This window comes from Lagenorhynchus albirostris, chromosome 10 (genome assembly GCF_949774975.1).
Source record: "Lagenorhynchus albirostris chromosome 10, mLagAlb1.1, whole genome shotgun sequence".
Taxonomy (NCBI): Eukaryota; Metazoa; Chordata; class Mammalia; order Artiodactyla; family Delphinidae; genus Lagenorhynchus; species Lagenorhynchus albirostris.
In genome coordinates this window covers 39,929,162-39,941,774 of record NC_083104.1, presented here as the reverse complement: position 1 = coordinate 39,941,774, position 12,613 = coordinate 39,929,162, and the positions used below count along the sequence as shown (strand labels likewise).

At 39.3% G+C, this 12,613-nt stretch overlaps 1 protein-coding gene across 17 annotated transcripts in view; it reads right to left on the bottom strand.

Annotated features, from left to right (window-relative positions):
* MAP4 (microtubule associated protein 4) overlaps positions 1–12,613 on the bottom strand; it is a 171,370-nt gene that overhangs the window by 147,941 nt on the left and 10,816 nt on the right. Inside the window, exon 2 of one of the 17 annotated variants that reach the window (XM_060162068.1) lies at positions 5,820–5,859. The exons of the other annotated variants lie outside the window; for them this stretch is intronic. The gene's annotated coding sequence lies outside the window, so the exon portion shown is untranslated. The remainder of the gene's footprint in view (positions 1–5,819; positions 5,860–12,613) is intronic. 17 annotated transcript variants of the gene reach the window in all.

Sequence of the window (12,613 nt, the reverse complement as noted above, 5' to 3'; positions counted from 1 at the left end):
TCTCTTGATACCTCAGTTTTCTCATCTATATAAAGAAGATAATTATTACAATCTTACTAAATTTCTCACTAAATTTCTCATGCAAACTTCCCTATCAAGAAGGCTCTCCAGAACTTATAACCTTTGTGTATATGGAGGAAATACTTTATTACTAAAGTTCAAAAGCCCAGAAATCAAAGTAAAATATTGAAATCTCATTTTAAAAACTAACTTAAGTCAAAGGGCAAACAACACACAAGGAGAAAAATATTTGTATTACAAATAATACATAAAGGGCTAATTTTTATAATATACTAAGAGCTCTCACAAATAAATAAGAAAAATATCAACAACCCAATAGAAATATAAGCCCAGGATACAAACTCTTCACAGAAATTCAAATGATTAATAAATTTATGAAAAGATATTCAGACTCTCTCACATTACAAAAAATACAAATTAAACAATGAGAAACCAATTTTCACTTGCCAGGAAGAAAGTTTCAGTTTTCATTTAATACTTCTGTACTAAATTTTCTTAGTATTGTTTGTCTTAATTTATTATAAACTTTTTTTTTTTTTTTTTGCCGTACGCGGGCCTCTCACTGTTGTGGCCTCTCCCGTTGCGGGGCACAGGCTCTGGACGCGCAGGCTCAGCGGCCATGGCTCACGGGCCCAGCCACTCCGCGGCATGTGGGATCTTCCCGGACCGGGGCACGAACCCGTGACCCCTGCATCGGCAGGCGGAGTCTCAACCACTGCGCCACCAGGGAAGCCCTATTATAAATTTTTTAAAAAACACTCAACATCTGCCACATTGTAGAAAATTTTTTTTAAATTTGGAAAACTTCACATTTGTGAAGACTTTAAAAAGAGTTTAGGGCTTCCCTGGTGGTGCAGTGGTTGAGAGTCCGCCTGCCGATGCAGGGGACGCAGGTTCGTGCCCCGGTCCGGGAAGATCCCACATGCCACAGTGCGGCTGGGCCCGTGAGCCATGGCCGCTGAGTCTGCGCGTCCGGAGCCTGTGCTCTGCAATGGGAGAGGCCACAACAGTGAGAGGCCCGCGTACGGCAAAAAAAAAAAAAAAAGAGTTTAACTGAAAAATTCACTTCAGTTAATTACTGTATTTTCTCTACAAGAAAAAAAGTTGTTATAATATCCACAAAATACATGTCTGATTTTTCTCAAAAATATTATATTACATGTCTGATCCTTCTCAAAAATATACATTTAAGGGGCTTGCCTGGTGGCACAGTGGTTAAGAATACGCCTGCCAATGCAGGAGACAGGGGTTTGAGCCCTGGTCTGGGAAGATCCCACATGCCACGGAGCCACTAAGCCCGTGCACCACAACTACTGAGCCTGCGCTCTAGAGCCCACGAGCCACAACTGCTGAAGCCCATGCACGTAGAACCCGTGCACCGGAACAAGAGAAGCCCCCACTCACTGCAACTAGAGAAAGCCCACGCGCAGCAATGAAGACCCAATGCAGACAATAAATTAATTAATTAATAATTTAAAAAATAATAATAATATAATACATTTAAGAGAGGGATTACCTTTCTTTAATCCTTCATATCACCAAACATAATACAGGACAAAAACTGACAAACATGGAGAAAAAAAATGGAGACATAAGGGGAGAGAAGACAAACAGATCTTGGATTCAAGTTTAGTCTCATTAAATAGCACCACCTCTGGAAAGCACAAGATTTCAAAATACACACACATATCCTCTGCCAGTAAGCCCTACCACAGCCAGTCTCTAATTTCATTTATAGGGCTGTTGAGACTTTTTAAATGACTTCCATTAAAATATTTTCTTTGAAACAAACTATAAAATCAGACCCTATGTACACTCTTTTATGCAATCATTGATTTTGGTAGGGTAGAGGAATTCAAGAGAGGAAACACAATCAATATAGCTACGTGGAGGCTACCAATCTAGATATTCATTATAAAATAACTAAGAACCATTTTAGTTCAAACTACCACTACATATCTTTTCATTCAACAAATACGTACCAAATCAGGCTCTGGGCTAGGACCCACTGCTCTCAGTGAGCACATATTATACTAAACTAGACTGAGGCTCTTAGGTCCCTAAGGTTCCCTTTTCTAGATTTGATATATAGATCTTGCATGGAAAATAATGTCCTACTGCCAATGTGTGGGCTAAAAATTTGATCTGTAATTGTTTAATTCTCTTCTGGACCAGAGTTTCTCAACCCCTGTCCTATTCACATTTTGTACCGGATCATTCTTTGTAGTGGGGTGTTATCCTGTGCATAGCAGCATCCCTGGCCTCTACCCACTAGATGCCAAAAGTACCCTCCCAGTTGTGACAATGAAAAACATCTCCAGACATTGTCAAACGTCCCCTAGAGTGCAAAACCACATCTCTACCCCAACCCCCACTGAGAACTACTATTCTATAGACCAGCAAAATCATTTGAGAAACTTTTGTTTTTAAATTCAGATTCTGCAACTTCACACCCTCTAGGATAGATATAACCAAAAGACAGATTAAGTGTTGACGAGAATATGGAGAAACATGAAGCCTCATATGTTGTTAAAGGGACTGAAAAATGGTACAGACACTTTGGAAAACCAATATAGCAGCTCCCCAGAAGGTTACACCTAGAGTTACCATTTGATCCAGCAATTCCACCCCTAAGCACATACCCAAGAAAAATTAAAACAAATGTCCACACAAAAGCGTGTACTCAAATGTTCACAGTAGCATAATTCATAACAGCCAAAAAGTACAAACAACCCTAATGTCCATCAACTTATGAATGTATAAACAAAATGCAGTATATTCATACAATATTATGTGTCCATAAAAAGGAATGAAGTACTGATACATGCTATAATACAGACGAACCTTAAAAACATTATGCTAAATGAAAGAGGCCAGTCACAAAAGACTACATGTTGTATGATTCTATTTATATGGAACATCTAGAATAGGCATATCTATAGAGATAGAAAGTAGATTAGTGGTTGCCCAGGGCTGGGGCCCAGGGGTTGGGGGGTAGATAGAGGAATTAAGGGGGTAATGGCTAAGAGGGGCAGGGGTTTTGTACGGTCTAACAAAACCTTCTAAAATCGATTGTGGTGATAAATACACAACTCTGAAAATACTAAAAACCACTGAAATGTACACTTTCAATGGCTGAATTGTAAGGTATGTGAATTATATCTCAATAAAGCTATTTTTAAAAATTCAGATTCTAGACTCCACCTCAGATCTAATAAATGAGAATAAAAGGCAGAAAGCCAAAACTATTTTAGAAGACCCTCCAGGTGATCCCAATGAAGCTGGTGTGGGACATTTGGGGTTCACTACCAGATAGTGATGAACATCCCAAACCACAAGCTGCAGAGACTGGCAAAGAGGAAACAGCTTGCTGAGCACTTCTCAATGGTAAACTGCTTGTAAAAGAATATGAAAACTAGTAACTTGGTAACTTTTTTTCCTTTTTCTAAATTTAAATTTTTTTTCATAGCATTACTTATCCCTTTCGGAAAGGAAAAAGTAAATAAATATGATTATTAAGTTTTAAAAATATGATCAATAACATCTCAATTTCATGTCTAATTAATGACTCCATGTTACGTTGAAAGATTGCTTGCTAAACAAATTATGACATATGCACCTTCATATTTCAAGAAATAGAAACTAAAACAACTCTATATAATTACATACTTCTACATCTATGCTCATTTGTAAAGTGATTTTATAATTATTAGTTTCAGTTTGACATATAGTGCAACTATTCACATGATACTAAGAAAAAGATTATACAAAGTGGAAGAAAATGAAAGAGTAATAATTTTTAATTAGATCTGCTACATGAACCTGGACATCTAATACTAAAAATTCCAATCTATGAAATTTAAACTTCCCAATAAATCCAAACATCTGGAATTATACTGCACAGCAATTAGAAAAAGTTGCACTATGGAAAATGATTTAAATCATTCTGGCTTATGTTTTGCAAACTCCAGCAGAAAAATAATGCTAGGGTTCACTGAAACAAACACTGCTGGTATCTCCTATTTCCTCCAAGAAAAAACAAGAAAGCCATTATTATCTCTGATTTTCTCCTGAAAAGTATAATGACCCCTCTTATGACATAATGGAAAATATGAACAAGAATTTTAATCAAAATAGCATTTATAAAGACATATGGGGGCTTCCCTGGTGGCGCAGTGGTTGAGGGTCCGCCTGCCGATGCAGGGGACACGGGTTCGCGCCCCGGTCTGGGAAGATCCCATATGCCGCGGAGCGGCTGGGCCTGTGGGGCATGGCCGCTGGGCCTGCGCGTCCGGAGCCTGTGCTCCGCAGGGGGAGAGGCCACAGCGATGAGAGGCCCGCGTACCACAAAAAAACAAAACAAAAAAAACACACACAAAAAAAAAAAAGACATATGGATACTTTTAAACTTTAAAATCTAAATACCTACCCATATACCCAGAGTTTCTGAAACTAATGGCTAAATCTGGTTTACTTCAGACTCCCTTTTGTAAAAAAGCAATGTCTAAACAGTGAGATTCATGTGAAACAGTACATCCTTTATTTGTACAGAAACTCTCTCTCAGGTACTTAACCTAGCAGAGTAATACATACGGATCACCTCCTGAATATGATTACATTACAACTTAATTGATACCACAAAAAATGGCATTATACATAAGTATTTATTGACAAGGAATGATGCTTATAATAGTTAAGTGGGAAGTTCTTAAATAGTATAAACAATTCATATTTTAGCAAGAAAAATATGCATGCATATTCACAGAAAACAGCTGAAAGAATATATGTCAAAATATTGTTATTCTTTTATAATTTTTGTATGTTCTAAATTTTGTACACTAAATATATATTCTCATAAACAGAAAAATAAATATCATTTTAAAAACTTTTCTGCTTTTATGAAAATAGATATCTACTTTTTCCTCTTCCTTCCACTAGGTACAACTAAAAACGCTGGACATTATACATACATAAAAAAACATTAAGACTCTGAAAGGTGGAGAGAATAAGTTAGAATGGCAAGGGACCTTGGGAACCTAAGAAACAAAAAGGGGCGAGTTCCCTGGGTTTCCTTTTTGCCTTATAGATCTCAATATTGGAAATGACGAGCCTGGCAACCTAGAAACACCTAAGAGTACAGACAAGAAAAACTCCAACGAAAGCCTGCTCACTTTAGCCAAAGGACCAGGAAAGGCGCAGCTTAGCAAGACAGAAAACTTTTAGACAATAAACATTTTACTCCAGCCAAACACCACAGAAAACACAGTGGGTCCAACACCACCCATACAGTAAAGGCCAAACCCTCACCAGGCTGGAATGAGGCACCCAACACCCTCTCCAGGGTGGAGTAAGAGGCCAAGGAGGGAAGCCAGGACTTCACCCCTGCAGTCGGCAAAGGCACCGCAGTGTCAGTGAAGACCACTTGCAGAGCCTGTAATACCACCATATTATATCAATGTAAATGGCGTTTCTCTAAAAACTAAACATGCAACTACCATATGACCCAGCAATTACACTCTCAGGCAAACTGCCAAACTGTTTTCCAGAGGAGCTGTACCATTTACTGTTAACTGTTTCTATGTCAATACCCTGGTTGTTATATGGTTTTGCAAAATACTACCACAGCAGGGAAACTGGACAAAGGGTACAAGGGATCTCTCTGTATTGTTTTCTTACAACTGCATATGTAACTACAATTACCTCCAAGTTAAAAGTTTAATTAAAAAACAAAATTTAAAAATTATATAAAAAACTACTATTGATACTATGTATAAAGTAGATAACTAATGAGATCCTACCGTATAGCACAGGGAACTCTACTCAGTGCTCTGCAGTGACCTAAATGGGAAGGAAATCCAAAAAAGAAAGGATATATGTATATGTATAGCTGATTCATTTTGCTGTACAGTACAAACTAATACAACATTGTAAAGTAACTATACTCCAATAAAAATTAATTTTTTAAAAAAACTGACAAATATACTAAATATTTGGGCTTCTTAAGGCAGGACTTACATAGTCTTATAGCCATAGCACCTAAACTGAACCTAGAACATATCAGACACTCAAGAAACACTTATTGGGGAGTTCCCTGGTGGCCTAGTGGATTAGGATTCTGAGCCTTCACCACTGTGGCCTAGGTTCAATCCCTGGTCATGGAACTGAGATCCCACAAACTGCACGGCACGGCCAAAGAAAAAAAAAGAAAAGAAACACTTATTGAATTAGATTGAATAATATAAGCAACATTTCAAAAATAAGATGCTTAAGAAACCTAACAGTTCCATTTCATTGGCTTTAAACAAAACAACCTTAAAACAAGTGCCAAAAAAAAAAATCTCTTTCAAGAAAATAAAGTATCCTGGAACTTTTCCACAAAGAGAACAGTGACTCAAACTTAGACTACAATGAGCTAGAAAGATACTACCTCATCATTTTAGTCAATTTATTGCTGGCTTGTTAGGGAAAATAAAAACAAAGAAGAAGAAAGAGAAAGAAAGCTTGCAGGGCTTAAAAGTACCATGTATGTCCACCCCAATGCTCATAGCAACACTATTTACAATAGCCAAAGGACTTCCCTGGTGGTCCAGTGGGTAACACACCATGCTCCCAATGCAGGGGGCCTGGGTTCGATCCTTGGTCGGGGAACTAGATCCCATACACATGCTGCAACTAAGAAGCCCGCTGCCACTACTAAGACCTGGAGCAGCCAAATTAAAAAAAAAAAAAAAAAACAGCCAAGACATGGAAGCAACCTAAACGTCCATCGACAGATGAATGGATAAAGTAGATGCGGTACATATATACAATGGAATATTACTCAGCCATAAGAAAAAGAATGAAATAATGTATAATGCAGCAACATGGATGGACCTAGAGATTATCATACTAAGTGAAATAAGTCAGAAAGACAAATACCATATGATATCATTTATATGTGGAATCTAAAATATGATGCAGGGCTTCCCTGGTGGTGCAGTGGTTAAGAATCTGCCTGCCAATGCAGGGGAGACGGGTTCGAACCCTGGTCCAGGAAGATCCCACATGCCGCGGAGCAACTAAGTCCATGCATCACAACTACTGAGCCTGCGCTATAGAGCCCGCAAGCCACAACTACTGAGCCTGCGTGCTGCAACTACTGAAGCCCGCACACCTAGAGCCCATGCTCTGAAACATGAGAAGCCACCGCAATGAGAAGCCTGCGCACCGCAAGGAAGAGTAGCCCCCGCTCGTCACAACTAGAGAAAGCCCGCGTGCAGCAATGAAGATCCAACACAGCCAAAAATAAATAAAATAAATAAACTTTAAAAATAACATATGATACAAATGAACTTATTTACGAAACAGAAACAGACTCACAGAGATAGAAAACAAACTTATGGTTACCAAAGGGGAAAGGGGGTAGGGGAGAGAACAATTAGGAGTTTGGGATTAGCAGATACAAAGAACTATATATAAAACAGATCAACAACAAGATCCTACTGTGTAGCACAGGGGAACTATATTCAATATCCTGTTTAAACCATAATGGAAAAGAATATGAAAATGAATATATATATATAACTAAATCACTTTGCTATACACTAGAGACTAACATAACACTGTAAATCAACTATACTTCAATAAAAATATAAACGTAAATTGAAAAAAAGAGTACCACATATGAAATTTGAAATTACCATATAGCAGAGATTCTTTAGAAACCAAGAAGCACACATAAATACTATGTATACCCACCCACCTTCAAATGTCCTTAGGCCAAAAATCTTATTCTACTCGCCTAACTCTTCGTCAGTATGTCTGATTTTAACTGGGTCTGGCTAAATGGGATTTATCTTGAACAGCATGTCTTTAAGATTAACTGTCACAATTGGTGACCATCTCCTTTTACCTGACAAAACCATCATTCAATAACAAGACAGTCTCTTATTCTACCAGAAAGACCCAATCAATTCATTAATGAAAGGAAAAAAATGTATACAGGGACCTGTGTTGTCACTTCACTTAAAACCAATAAAACAGCCATCTTTTCTGACATAAGTTCCCCTGCATGGACACCTGATCTGAAAATAAAGGTGCAGCATCAGCAACCTTCATGATTAGTAATGAAAGTGAAAGTAGAGTTAACAGCCAATTAACAGACTTCATCACTGAATAATGCAAGTAAAAGTACAGGGTTACAGCCAAAACTACATAAACTAAGTTGATAATGATAAAAACTACCCAGGATATCAACTCTAGAATAATGGCCAACCATCCTTACTTTGATTCTTTATGGTCCACTAAATCTATGGACATATGAAGCCTTAATTATTTCAGAATTAAACTACTCTTGAATATCTCTCTCAAACCTCTGGTCTTTAAAATCCCAATCATACAGCTTTTTTTCTTTTTTCCCCCAATCATATAGTTTTTAATATACACAGGTTCAGGAAGTGTCAGTTTACAGCAGAACTCTGCAGTAAACAATAAACAGTTCCATCACCAAAAGGTACCTGGGTCACATCCCAACTAGTACAAACTCAGGCATTCATAACATTACTAATCCATTTCCTTTGGAATGTTATGTAACACAAGGCAAGTCATTATGCTGACCTTTCTTGCCTACTAAAAAGTCTTAACAGTTATGCTCCTGAATGCTGCAGAAACTGCAACAGAACAATGTCCTAGAGAACCCATCAAAACTAAGGAAGATTAGAGAATCCCCTGGAGGTCCAGTAGTTAGGACTTTGCGCTTTCCTGCCGCGGGCCCAGGTTCAATCCCTGGTTGGGTAACTAAGATCCCACAAGCCGTGCAGCACAGCCAAAGAAATTTTAAAAATAAATAAAAATAAAATTAAAACTTCTGATTTGCAAAATTTGCTGTTAAGAAAATGAAAAGATAAGCTACATACTGGGAGAAAATATTTGCAAAACACAAATCTGATAAAGGACTGGTACCCAAAATATACAAAAAACTCTTAAAACTCAACAATGAAAAATGAACAGGGCTTCCCTGGTGGTGCAGAGGTTAAGAATCCACCTGCCGGGCTTCCCTGGTTGCGCAGTGGTTGAGAGTCCACCTGCCGATGCAGGGGACACGGGTTTGTGCCCCGGTCCGGGAAGATCCCACATGCCGCGGAGCGGCTGGGCCTGTGAGCCATGGCCGCTAAGCCTGCGCGTCTGGAGCCTGTGCTCCGCCGCGGGAGAGGCCACAGCAGTGAGAGGCCCGCGTACCGCAAAAATAAATAAATAATCCACCTGCCAATGCAGGGGACACAGGTTCGATACCTGCTCCAGGAAGATCCCACATGCCACAGAGCAACCAGCCCGTGCGCCACAACTACTGAGCCTGCGCTCTAGAGCCCGTGAGCCACAACTACTGAAGCCCATGTGCCACAACTACTGAAGCCCAGGCACCTAAAGCCCGTGCTCCACAAAAGAGAAGCTGCCTCAATGAGAAGCCTGTGCACTGCAACAAAGAGTAGCCCCCGCTCGCCGCAACTAGAGAAAGCCCACGTGCAGCAATGAAGACCCAATGCAGCCAAAAATAAATATATAAATAAATAAATTTATAAATTTTTTTTTTTTTTTTTTTTTACGGTATGCAGGCCTCTCACTGTTGTGGCCTCTCCCGTTGCGCAGCACAGGCTCCGGACGCGCAGGCTCAGCGGCCATGGCTCACGGGCCCAGCCTCTCTGCGGCACGTGGGATCTTCCCGGACCGGGGCACAAACCCGCATCCCCTGCATCGGCAGGTGGACTCTCAACCACTGCGCCACTAGGGAAGCCCTATAAAAATTTTTTGAACAAATAGATTTTTTTAAATGGGCAAAAGATCTGAACAGACACCTCACAAGAGAAGAAACATAATGACAAATAAGAGTATGAAAAGATGCTCAACATCATGTCATTACGGAACTGCAAATTAAAACAACAAGATAGCACCAAATATCTATTAGAAAGGCCAAAATCCAAAACACTGACAACATCAAATGCCGACTAGGATGTGGAGCAACAGGAACTTTCATTCATTGCTAATGGGAATATTAAATGGTACAGCCACTTTGGAAGACAATTTGGCAGCTTCTTACAAAACATAGTCTTACCATCCAATTCAGCAATCATGGTTTCTGGTATTTACCCAAATGAGTTGAAAACTTACGTCCATGCAGAAACCTGCCCGTTAGTGTTTATAGCAGCTTTATTCATAATCGTCAAAACTTGGAAGCAACCAAGATATTCTTCAATAGGTGAATTTGGTTCCTCAGAATCAGAATCTCCATTATAACCATATCCTCTATATATACACAATAAAATCTGAGAAGCCCTAATCTAGAGCTTCAGTTCAAGGGCCAAGCAGAGCAAGGGAGACAGAAATCAGGGCCCTCCCAAGGTTAAGTCTTATGAAGAGACATCCCACTTTACCTCTCAAGGTGAACCAGATTTAAACCAAGACCCAATTTTCCACAACCCCAGGGGACACAAAGAAGCCTGCAGTAGTGGCAAAAGAACAAAAAATTCCTGAGAAATTATTGCCACAGAATATCCCTTATGTGCACTGGCACCCAAGGTTCTCATAATCTGGATACGCCAAGTACCCTCAAATTGTACATAGTTTTAGGTAATCAACTACTAGGATTGCCACAGAATACTTGACAGAAACGAACACCAAGAGTAACTTCCCAACAGTAACAGTGTAAGCCAAAAGATAATGGAATGACAAATCCAATATGAAAGAAAATATAAGCAAACATACAATTCTATACCCAGAAAAAGTACTTTTCAAGGGTGAGAGCAAAATAGACATATGCATACATAGAAGGTGTTAGATTCTCAAAGGGATCTGTACTCAATAATATTAAAAACCACTTACAAAGACCTTGAAGGTGATTCAAGCTAACCACCTTCTCAGTATCTCTAGACCACGACCCAGGCTCTGCTCTAACATTAGTAGCCAAAGGAAACTCACTATCTTCTAAGGAAGTTCCATTCCACTTTTCTCCTTAACTTGACTTGATGGTTCTGTTCTGCCAAAGCAACAAAATACTAAATCTAATACCTCTTCCACTTGCCAGATCTTGATATATTTGAAAATAGCTGCCCCCACCTATTTCTTCTCCAAAGGAAATAGCTCTAACTCCTTAAATAGTACCTCAAATCATTTGATGTCTACTTTCATCACAAGCCAGACTGTTTTCTTCTGGATAGGCTCTAGATCATCCATGTCTCTGAAAATGTGGTTCTTAAAACCGAACACAATACCTAAGGTATGGTGTATTACACTCCTCTCTAAGGGTCCTTATACTTTTAATCCTAAGAATCTATAATCTTTATGCTTCTGATTGCCTGAATAATACCATCTCTTCATTACCACCTCAAGGCCAAGAAAGAAGCATATGAAGAACTGTTTTAAAGAATAGTATATTTAACTGTATGATATCACTTATATGTGGAATCCAAAAAATACAACAGACTAGTGAATATAACAAAAAAGCAGACTCACAGATATAGAGAACAAACTAGTGGTTACCAGTGTGGAGAGGGAAGGGGGGAGGGGCAAGATGGGGTAGTGGATTAAGTGGTACAAACTATTACATATGAAATAAGCTACGGGACTTCCCTGGTGGCACAGTGGTTAAGAATCCGCCTGCCAGTGCAGGAAACCCAGGTTCAAGCCCTGGTCCGGGAAGATCCCACATGCTGCAGAGCAACTAAGCCTGTGCGCCACAACTGCTGAGCCTGTGCTCGAGAGCCCGTGAGCCACAACTACTGAGCCCATGTGCCACAACTACTGAAGCCCATGCACTTAGAGCCGGTGCTCCGCAACAGGAGAAGCCACCGCAATGAGAAGCCCGCACACGCAACGAAGACCTAACGCAGCCATAAATAAATAAATAAATAGATAGATAGATAGATAAAAATAAGCTACAAGGATATATTGCACAACACAGGGAATACAGCCAATAGCTTATAGTAACGATAAATGGACTATAAGCTTTAAAAATTGTGGGAAAAAAATGTTTAACAACATAGCAAAAAAAAAAAAAAAACCAGGACATTCCCTGGCAGTCCAGTGGTTAGGACTCGGTGCTTTCACTGCTGTGGCCCGGGGGGTTCGGGGGTTCAATCCCTGGCCAGGAACTAAGAGCCCTCAAGCCAAAAACAAACAAACAAAACAAAACAAAAAAACAAAGAAATAAAATTAAAATGAAAAAATCACCTGCAGCACTTATCACAGTGCTATGCACAAAGATAACAGAAGTACCTGTAGTATTAAGCTGAACATAGTAAAAAGAATGCTAGAGATTAAACTTCAAGTCCTGACTCAGCTACAAATGTGGCATGTGACCTCAAAGAAGACAATTATTCTGGGCCTCAAAGTGGTTTCATGAGTCCATGAATTTCATGTTTCACAGCCAATTTACTATATATATGATAAAAACGAAACTTAGAGACAATGCAATTTCCATTGAAAACACCAATACACCACCATTCCATATCCACCAAGACTATACTTTGTTATGGATCACTAGGCAATATCTCACTAGCATTTTAAAGGGTACTTTCCCATTCACATATCTCTTAATTCTCACAACAACCTTGTGAGATAG